Raw genomic sequence first — 9,144 nt, 5'->3', positions numbered from 1 at the left:
AAGTAGTAGTAAAATTGCCTGTATTGTAACGGGGGGGGGAACACCCGTTACAAAACCAGCATGGCCTTTTTTAGGTGCCCTTGTCGAAAACTTGTAAAATTTTTCGAAAATTTTGTTTCCCGTGGTTGGCAAAGACTTGTAATTTTTTTTTTGAGAATTTGGTGTTCTGAGAGTGGTGGAACTTGTAAAATTTTTGGAAAAAATTTGGTGCGGTGAATGAGTGAAACTTTTAAAATTTTTCGAAAATTTTCGATTTTTTTTTAAAATTCTGAATCCTTTTTCTAGCCTAGTGAGACTAATGAAGGACTGAAAATCGAAAGTGACTAACCTGATGGAATACTGAGGTAAGGGAAGAAAAAGATAGTTAAAATTTGATAAGTTTTTGTTCCAATACAAGAAATTTAATAGTTTTGCAAGTCTGAGACCGCACAAGTGGTATTAATTTTATGGGTTTTATTGCCCATATGATTGAATTAACAAGCGAGTGCGAAGTAACGAAATTGGAGGTTTGTTCAATTTCAAGCTTGGAGAGAAGTTTCAAGTAGAAATTCGAACTGAAAGTACCGCTTGAGAATGAATGGGGGACAAAATATCTTGAAATTTGACTGAAAAATAGAAGAAATTGGGGTTTAAAATTTGTCTAAAAATTGGTTAAAAATATGATTTTATCGCTTCATTATTGTGTCGGGAAATGCTTGATATGGGGGCCAATTGAATTTTGGTAAAATTACGGTTTAAAAAAAGTTTGAGTGGAACGCTTAAGGTGTATTTTTGAAGCCATTTTGCGTCAAAAACAGACAAAATTTCAAAAAAGTGCAAAAATTGCTGTTTCTTGGTAGTAAAAACTTTAAAAAAATTGTTTTTCGCCGTCAATAAGCATTTTTATACAATATAAAAATTGTTTAAATGTGGTAGGAGAAATACTGTAAAGGAATCGGATTTATGTTAAATATTATTTAGCGATAACTTGTACCTACTTTTTTTGTATTTTTTGATGAAAGGCCAAAAATGTGCAAAAGTTGTTAATTGTTGAGGTAAGATTGTTGAATAAAATGTTCTATGCTAGTTATAAGGGAGTAGGCAACAAAGTTTTATAAGACGAAAATTTGCTCGAACAATTAATAAAGAGTATTTGGGTGTTGTTGGCATGTTACTTTTTGTTAAATTTTTGTTATTTTCTGCATTTTATGACAAAAAAGTGAAAAAATTGATGTTTCTTGGGCGAAGAATGTAGAATAAAGTAATGTGTCTTAGTTGAAACGCAATTTGCAATGAAATTTTGTCCTTTAACATCTTGGCGAAACAAATAAAAGTGATTATTAGGGTGCTGAATATATGTTTTTTCGTTACTTTTTATGTTGTTTACTTTAAACTATCACCTTTTTGCGAACCAAATGTTATAAAAGAACATTCGGCTAAAATAGCTGACGTCCAATTGTACAGTATTCAGTGTACAAGGTCATTTTAATAAATTGCCCTAAAATTGTGGATAAAAAAGTGTGAGAGATTAAGAACAAAAAAAGAACTGTTTTGACAATTTTGCCGGCGATTAACCCATTTATGTTTCTATGAAAACTTCTTTGAAGTGTTCATGTATGACTTCACTACATGGTAGACGAAACTTGGGTGTGGCAACCATAAAAGTAGGCTGAGTTTGAGTTTGAGTTCTATTTTTAGCCTATCTGTGCAATCGACCATGTAAGGCCAAAGTGAGGAAAAATTGTCTTAAAAAGTTTTATTGGTATTGCATTTTCTTTGCGATTCAATTCAAAGCAAGCCGCATTTCTTTATTTCCTCTTACAGCGCGTTGATAACATTACGAGTGTATTTCTTGTCCACAACGGAAACAAAGTTATGACTGAAAAATTTTCCTTTCACGAAAAAAGTGACTTTTACCACGAATAATATGAAGTGCTTTGTTTGGCAAGAGTTTGATACTTGAATTGAGCTGAAAGATCTGAGAATTAAATTATAAAATAATCAAATTTTATAAAATCAGCTTCACAAAAGAATGTCATACACAACAAATAATTTCAACAAAGGAATAAGTTTGGTTTAATTCTCGTAATTGAGATCGATTCTTCGTTTCTTTGGTGCAAAACACTTGATCACGGGTGCAGTCACAAGATTTCCACTGCTCAAAACATCATTTGGTTTGTTTTCAGGTGTACAGGCAATGGTATCATGAACCATGGCAGTTGTTGGTGGTTCGCTAAAAGTTTCTGGTCTCTCAATATCTGATTTCATTTTCCAAATGCTTTCAACCAGTTCAAGATCTCTCCAGTAGCCTTCTTGATTTTCATACAGCGGCATTTTTTTCACGTCATAATTGTAGAAATTTTTTTGAACTCCCTTGTTCAATGCGTCTGGGTCAAATACAAACTCTCTGACATAAGACGTTAAAAAATCCAGCAAGTATTGAGCTCCTTTCATAAGGCATTTCTCAAATCTAAATGACTGAATAAAGTCAATAAACACAATGCGCGCAGCCATGCGATTTACTGTAACCCAAACATCTATTTGTTAATCCTGCTGTACAATGATAACAGTCTGCTATCTGTAAGTCTCATAAGCAATTGTTCGGCTGTCAGGGGTCGATTCCGCCTTTAGAATGATGGCTAGAGGAGACATTACAGTTAATTTTTTTGGTTATGGTAGAATTTGGTAACTGAATTGAACAAAAAGAATCTGTTGTCAAAATCCAGGAACAGTTCTGCTAAATAAAATTTGGAATTGAACAAATGAATTTTAAATGCAAAATTAGGAAATTTAGAGTTCAGGTGTAATTTTAAACTAAGGCGTGTTTAATCAATTCCTTCCGTTTTTGTTGTAAAAATTATTCAATTTGTTTTTACACAAAAGTTCAATACACTAAAATCCTTGTACTTTAGTTGAAACTCAATATACTATTCGGTTTAACCTTTCTAATCTTTCCGTGTAAGCTATGTTGCATGTACACACCGAATTTTATTACTTTCTTATCTAGGGGAATTACTGAGTGCAGTATGTTGTTCAAATACCAAACAGCGCTGATATGAGAATTGCTATGTAATTCAAAAGATATATAAGGCTTTAGGGTTTGTTAATGTCTGGTTTTTAACATGTGTTCTCGCAACAGTGTTTTGTTACACTCGCGGGTTTATTAAACTTTGGAACAAAACTTTACCTCACTGCTTTTACACACCTTTGTTTGTGCATACCACTCAAAAGTATTTAAAACTTTCTTATCAAGAATAAACAACAGTATAACGTCTTTTGAACACTATATGTGTACATTTTGTGTGTGTATTGTTACTAGTGTATTGTAAAAACGATTTATGAGGATACATACAAAGTAGGACCAGCATATGCTAGGAACATTTTTTACTGCTTCCTTATCTTGAAATGGTATCAAAAAAGTTTGCTTTTGTATGATCAAGGTTAAGTAGGTGCTTAATAAATGAAATCCCATTTTGTCTGTTGTAAGTAAATTGTTTTCCCGACGCAATGAACAATAATCCCATTTCTTATATTTCCAATCATTTTATTGCGCAGCCAGGCTAGCGACAAGAAGGTATGCGTCTTGAAAAGCCAATTGTATACAGAAACTGTTTGAACAAAATCCACGAAAATTGTTTATCGGTTTCATTGATATACCCAAACAACAGTGTTAGGTTAAATTATTTTCTGGCTACAAGTGAATATTTTAGTGAAATTGCATGGTTTGGTTTTGATATAGCGCTAAAATTGACGCCCTACGGTGGTATTATTGGCTTAGGTAATTCTTCATTAGATAAAAACTCGAAACTCTCAAAATTTTTACGTTTGCACGCTGTTTTACACGACGCAGATGGTTTCATATACGAAACATATAACCAAGGACCTGGTTACTCTTTTGTGCTTCCGTGGAAAAGCAGCAACTGTTTTAGCGGTCATTTGTTGGGTATTTTGTTTTGCTCATATATAAAGGTTTTTCATCAGTCAATTTTTCATTTATTGGAATGCTGAGCAGCAAAACAGTTGTGTTAGACGTTGAAAGGTTTCGTCACAGAAAAGAAAAATTTATTGTTAAAGAACTTGATGTTTGCACTGAGGACTATCTTGACTGCGTATCTTGTTTAACTCCAACAAGTTATAGTGAGTTAACAACTCAACAAGAGCAATCTTTCAATGGTTGACTAGAAAGTTGCACGGCATTTAGTGGGACACAGGATACTATCCTTATATCAATCTTACGCAAATAATTCAAAGCGTTCGCTTGAGGAATCCGGGTGCAATATTCTACGCTAAGGGAGAGGAAAAAATAAAATTTTTGTCAGATTTGTTTGAGTGATCTATCATTGATCTGAACTCACTCGCGTGTCCTTCGATATCTGTGAACTATTTTACACAAAACTTTCAAAATCAATTAAAAGGGCAAAAAAATTTTCAACAAATATTGTGCAAAAGAAAAAGCCATATTCCTTTTCAACTGGTTAACAAATGGAATTGACGAAAACGGAAGCACCCTTGTCACCGAGTTCAACAATTTGCGCCTTGATTACGGTGGAAGGGAATCTGAGTCCTTCTATTTCCAAAGACGAAACCATAAAAACCGGAAATCAGTTTTTACAGAGAAAAGTTAAATTGTTGCTGAGTGAGGACGAAACTCGCTCATTCACTCATTTAGTATACTATATTGAACTTTTTTGTCAGTGGAAAAAACAGAATGTCAAAAACTCGACTCAGAGTCTGTCCTTCGAGACTCTTACTAATGTCGAAACACCCGGTTGGTGAAGAAATTGACAAGAACAATCCTTCACTGCCAAAGGAGATTCAACACTTAGAGAAAGAAGAAAGATCACACAAATTTGTTCATTATGACAAAACTGAGATTCTCTCGTAGTGCTTTATGGTTCATATGAAAGACTTTCTACTTGAGTTCAATTGCTATGAATTGTTTTATGTAGAGTGATTTTTTTCTCAATACATTTTTCAAAAAAAATTATTTTGACTCGAGATGGAGGGAGTAACAGTAAGATCAAGATGAAGATGTTGTAGAAAAAAATTTTTTTGAAAAAGAAAGTAGCAGCAAAATTTCATGGAAATTTTGCAATCAAACAACGTTGCCAAGGTCAGAAGTTGTATTTTTTGTGCAAATGTTTGTTATTTTACTGCTGATATCACTCTGTATTGTTAAATTAACCATTTTTAAACCAAATTGTGAAGAAACTTCAGTTTGGATATCAATATTGTCTAGTTTAGTTGGTTACATTTTACCGAATCCAAGACTATAAATAAAAATATATCTACACAAGATAAGGTCTTCATGGCCGTTGTAGGGCCTTCAAGTTGTGGCAAAACAGAGTTAGTTTTCAAAATGCATAGTGGAAACACATTTTTCCCATAATTTAGCAACATTTTTTCTTATACAGAGAAATGAAACAAATATACATCAAAATAGAGAAAAGACTTGGCGTTACGTTTAAAAAATACGCCAATTTAGAATTTTTTAATAGCCTTGCATACTGTCTTCTGATAATAGACGACTCGTGCGAAAAAATTTGCAATGACAAAGAATTTGTTAAATTGGCCACGGCAGGAAGTCAAAAAAATATTAATGTTTTTTATGTAAAGCACAACCTTTATCAACAGAGCAAGTGGTCTCGTACAATAGACTTTAACACAACACACATCTTTTTGTTCAAATCAGCTCGCGACATTCAACAAGTTGAAATTTTAGGCAAACAGTTGAACCTTGTTAAATTTTTAAAACACTGCTGTCAACTGGCAACGAAAGAACAGTTTGGGCATTTGCTTATTGATCTTGACCCAAAAACTTCTGATTGTTTACGATACTGTTCAAATATTAGTGAGCCAGGACCTACAGTTTTTTATCTTACATCTTGTAGAGCAGAAACAACTCCACTAAACAAAGAAAGAGAAAAATTTATCTATACTGAAGCAAATGGTACATTTACAGCCAAACCAGTTAAGGAAATATTTGCGTAGTTATGATAGTGATGTTATACTGGTTTTATGTGAATGTCTTCACAATGTTTTACTGGGCCATGTTAGAGTGAAAGTAAGAGACTTAGAAAATCACAAACACATATTTGGAGGCGTTCTCAAGAAAAATTCATCGACGGATAAACGACGGGCACTTTTACTATCAAAACCGGTTTTGAACTGATTCAGCTCATTATTGAATTTTGTTTCAGCCATTTGAGTTAAGCAATTTCAACTGCTGAAAAGTTTATTTTGCTTCCCAAAAATCAGTTTATGAGGAGCAACCATATTCCTCATAAATTCTGAATGATCCCAGAGTTCAGCATAGAGGTGCTCAATTTTCGTTTTGAACCGTACGCGAACAAATGAAAACACTGACAAAGAGAACCCAGAAATTTTTGATACGAGGGAAACAACTGATCCCACTGAGTTGTCAAAAGTACATGAGGACAAAATTTTTCACAATCTCAACATAGCTAGCGCCACCGCACGTTACCAGGACGGAAAAAATAGTTTAACTCATTAAACAATCAAAAAACGTTGTTATAGACGAAAATGAAAATTTCATTGTTGACGGAACTGCGACAGGAATAAATATCCCAATTTTTCTCTATGATTTGCAGCAACCAACTAAAAAACTAAGTAATCCAGATTATTCAAAATTCTAGAGGCCTTAAATATAAAAGAAGACTTGGTGATCAACAGTAATGCTAAAATTGCGATCCGGAAAGAACTCAAAGAGCTAACAAACAAAAAAAGAAACAGAAAACTTTTGCGCCAAAAAGAACCAAGCACGAAGAAAACAGTCAATTACTTACAGAGGACTCATCAGACGTCGGAAGTTGTTTCGAATCCTCAAAGGAAAACAGAACTCAGCAAGAGGATAAAAACTGGGACTCTTTTGACGAATGAGAAAAAATTGCTTGAGTTAAAGTATACGAACGGTCCCGCAGCATACGGAAGCGTAAAAAATCTTCAAAAAAGCACAAAATTGAAACCAAGTAAGGTGAAATTGTTTCTAGAGGGTAAAAATGCCCTCACAAAGCCTAAGAAATATAGAAAAAAATTTCCAACACTGAAAGTTATTGCTTAAGACATAAACAAGATTTGGTCGCTAGACTTGGCTTATGTGGATAAATTAGCAAAAGAGAACAAAAAAGTGAAATATTTGTTGTTTGCAAAAGACTGTCTTTCACTTTATCTACAAATCGAACCCTTAAATTCAAAGTACGCCACAACAACAGCAGATGCGTTGAAAAAAATGATAAAAAAGAAGCAAACTAAAAAAGTGTGAGTAGATGCTGGTACAGAAACTAAGGGCTCCTTAGGCAATCTTTGTCAGAAAAAAAATTGAAGTTTATAAAACCTTCAGCGAGAATATATCAGCATTTGCGGAAAGAAATATACGACCGCTCAAGAATTTGATATACAAGTATTTAGAGGACAAATGGACATACTCGTATATTAATCAATTGCAGAGCTTTGTACAACCCATTAACTCAATTAACACAAACTCATTAGAGTCAACAGAGTAACGAAATTGGCGCCCAATAAAGTGACAAAAAAAAGACGTTCCTGACTTGATATTATTAATTCTTAATACGTCAGCAAAACTATATCGTCGACCAAAATTTTACGTTGAGGACTTTGTGAGAATATCAAAAGCGGATCTTCCTTTTTGAAAAGGATGAAGCAAACATTTACCAACGAAGTTTTCGAGATTTACGATATACCTAAAAGAAATCCCCCTACTTATAGTCTCGTTGACACATCCCAAGAACCAGTCAAAAAAAATTTTATGAGTTAGAGTTGGTCAAAGTTAGAGACAATAGTAGTGAAATAACAAAACATGAATGAATTCACGTTCACTTAGTTTCATCAGCATCTATGAATATTTTTCCTCAAAATGCGTTGTCCTCATTCAAAAATAATTTCAATGAAGAAATTAATTTGAAGGGGGATTGGCTAGTTGCGATAAGTGAAATTGTCTTCCCGGCAAAAATAAATCAAGTGAACAAAAGTGATTTAAAGATATTTTCTTCTGAAGGCCGCAAGTTTTATGAGAAAAGTATTCCATTTGATGCTGTCTCCAGACCATACGGAGGAGAACAAGCTATCATTGGAATTGGTTCCTATGAAAAATTTTTTGAGATCCTTAAAAACAGCTACTGGATTGCCTCATTTTGACTATCAATTTAACAAAATCATTGGAGTTAATTCCTATTTTTTGGTAAAAAAGAAAGATATACTTTCCCGGATAACGAAATTCCGAGTATACTAGGTTTCAACGGTATCCATGGTGGGTCTGGTTATAATATTGGATACAAGATGTTGGAAACTTTTGAAAATCTGACCATGGCAGATGACGAAGAAAAATCTTTTGCTGGTGATTATCCTTTTGATTTTTCTGCAGGGAAGCAAATGTTTTTTTTTACGTTAACATAATTGAGTATCATTACGTAGGTGATACTAAAGCTCCTCTTATTCGAGTCATTGATTCAAAACAACGCCTGAATAACGGTAGCCCCTGCGAAATAGAGCCAACACACAGAAATGTTTCCAGCAATTTGGAATACAAAAAGTTATCATCAAAAAATTTTCAGTCAATTGAAATTTAACTGCGGACAGAAACCGGACAATTAGTTCCATTCGCTGGAAAAGGAAAAGTTGTTTTGACTTTAAATTTTAAAAAATTCGACTAAATGGAAGCCTACTATAAACAGAAATCGGTGTCAACATACTTTTCAGGACACTATCGCCAACGAGGAAGTGGCTTTGGGGCTTTAGCAGCAGGTATTGGCAGAGCCGCATTACCGATTGCAAGAAAGTTTCTTTGGCCTGCAGCCAAAAAGATTGGACGTGAATTGATTGTTTGAACAGCTCCTGAGCTGGTAGATGTTGTTATAAAGAAAAAGTCTCCAAAGCAAGCAAACAAGTCGACTGTAAGAAAGCAAGTGAAGGAATCAAAAACAAGAAGAATGCGTAAATTAAAAACCTACGTTGAAAAGCCAAAACAAGGCATTCGTAAGAAGAATTCTTTGACGAGAAGTCGGTCAAATTTCTTTTTTAAAGTTCAAAATGATTACTAATTTACTGCCCACAGAGGCAACACACACCACACTTGATTTGTTTGAAAAACAGCCTCTGCTTATTACGTTTGACAATGCTTTTACTCAA

The sequence above is a fragment of the Convolutriloba macropyga genome, chromosome 4 (genome assembly GCF_964194025.1).
Source record: "Convolutriloba macropyga chromosome 4, txConMacr16.3, whole genome shotgun sequence".
NCBI classification, from domain to species: domain Eukaryota; kingdom Metazoa; phylum Xenacoelomorpha; order Acoela; family Convolutidae; genus Convolutriloba; species Convolutriloba macropyga.
This window is presented reverse-complemented; position numbering follows the sequence as displayed.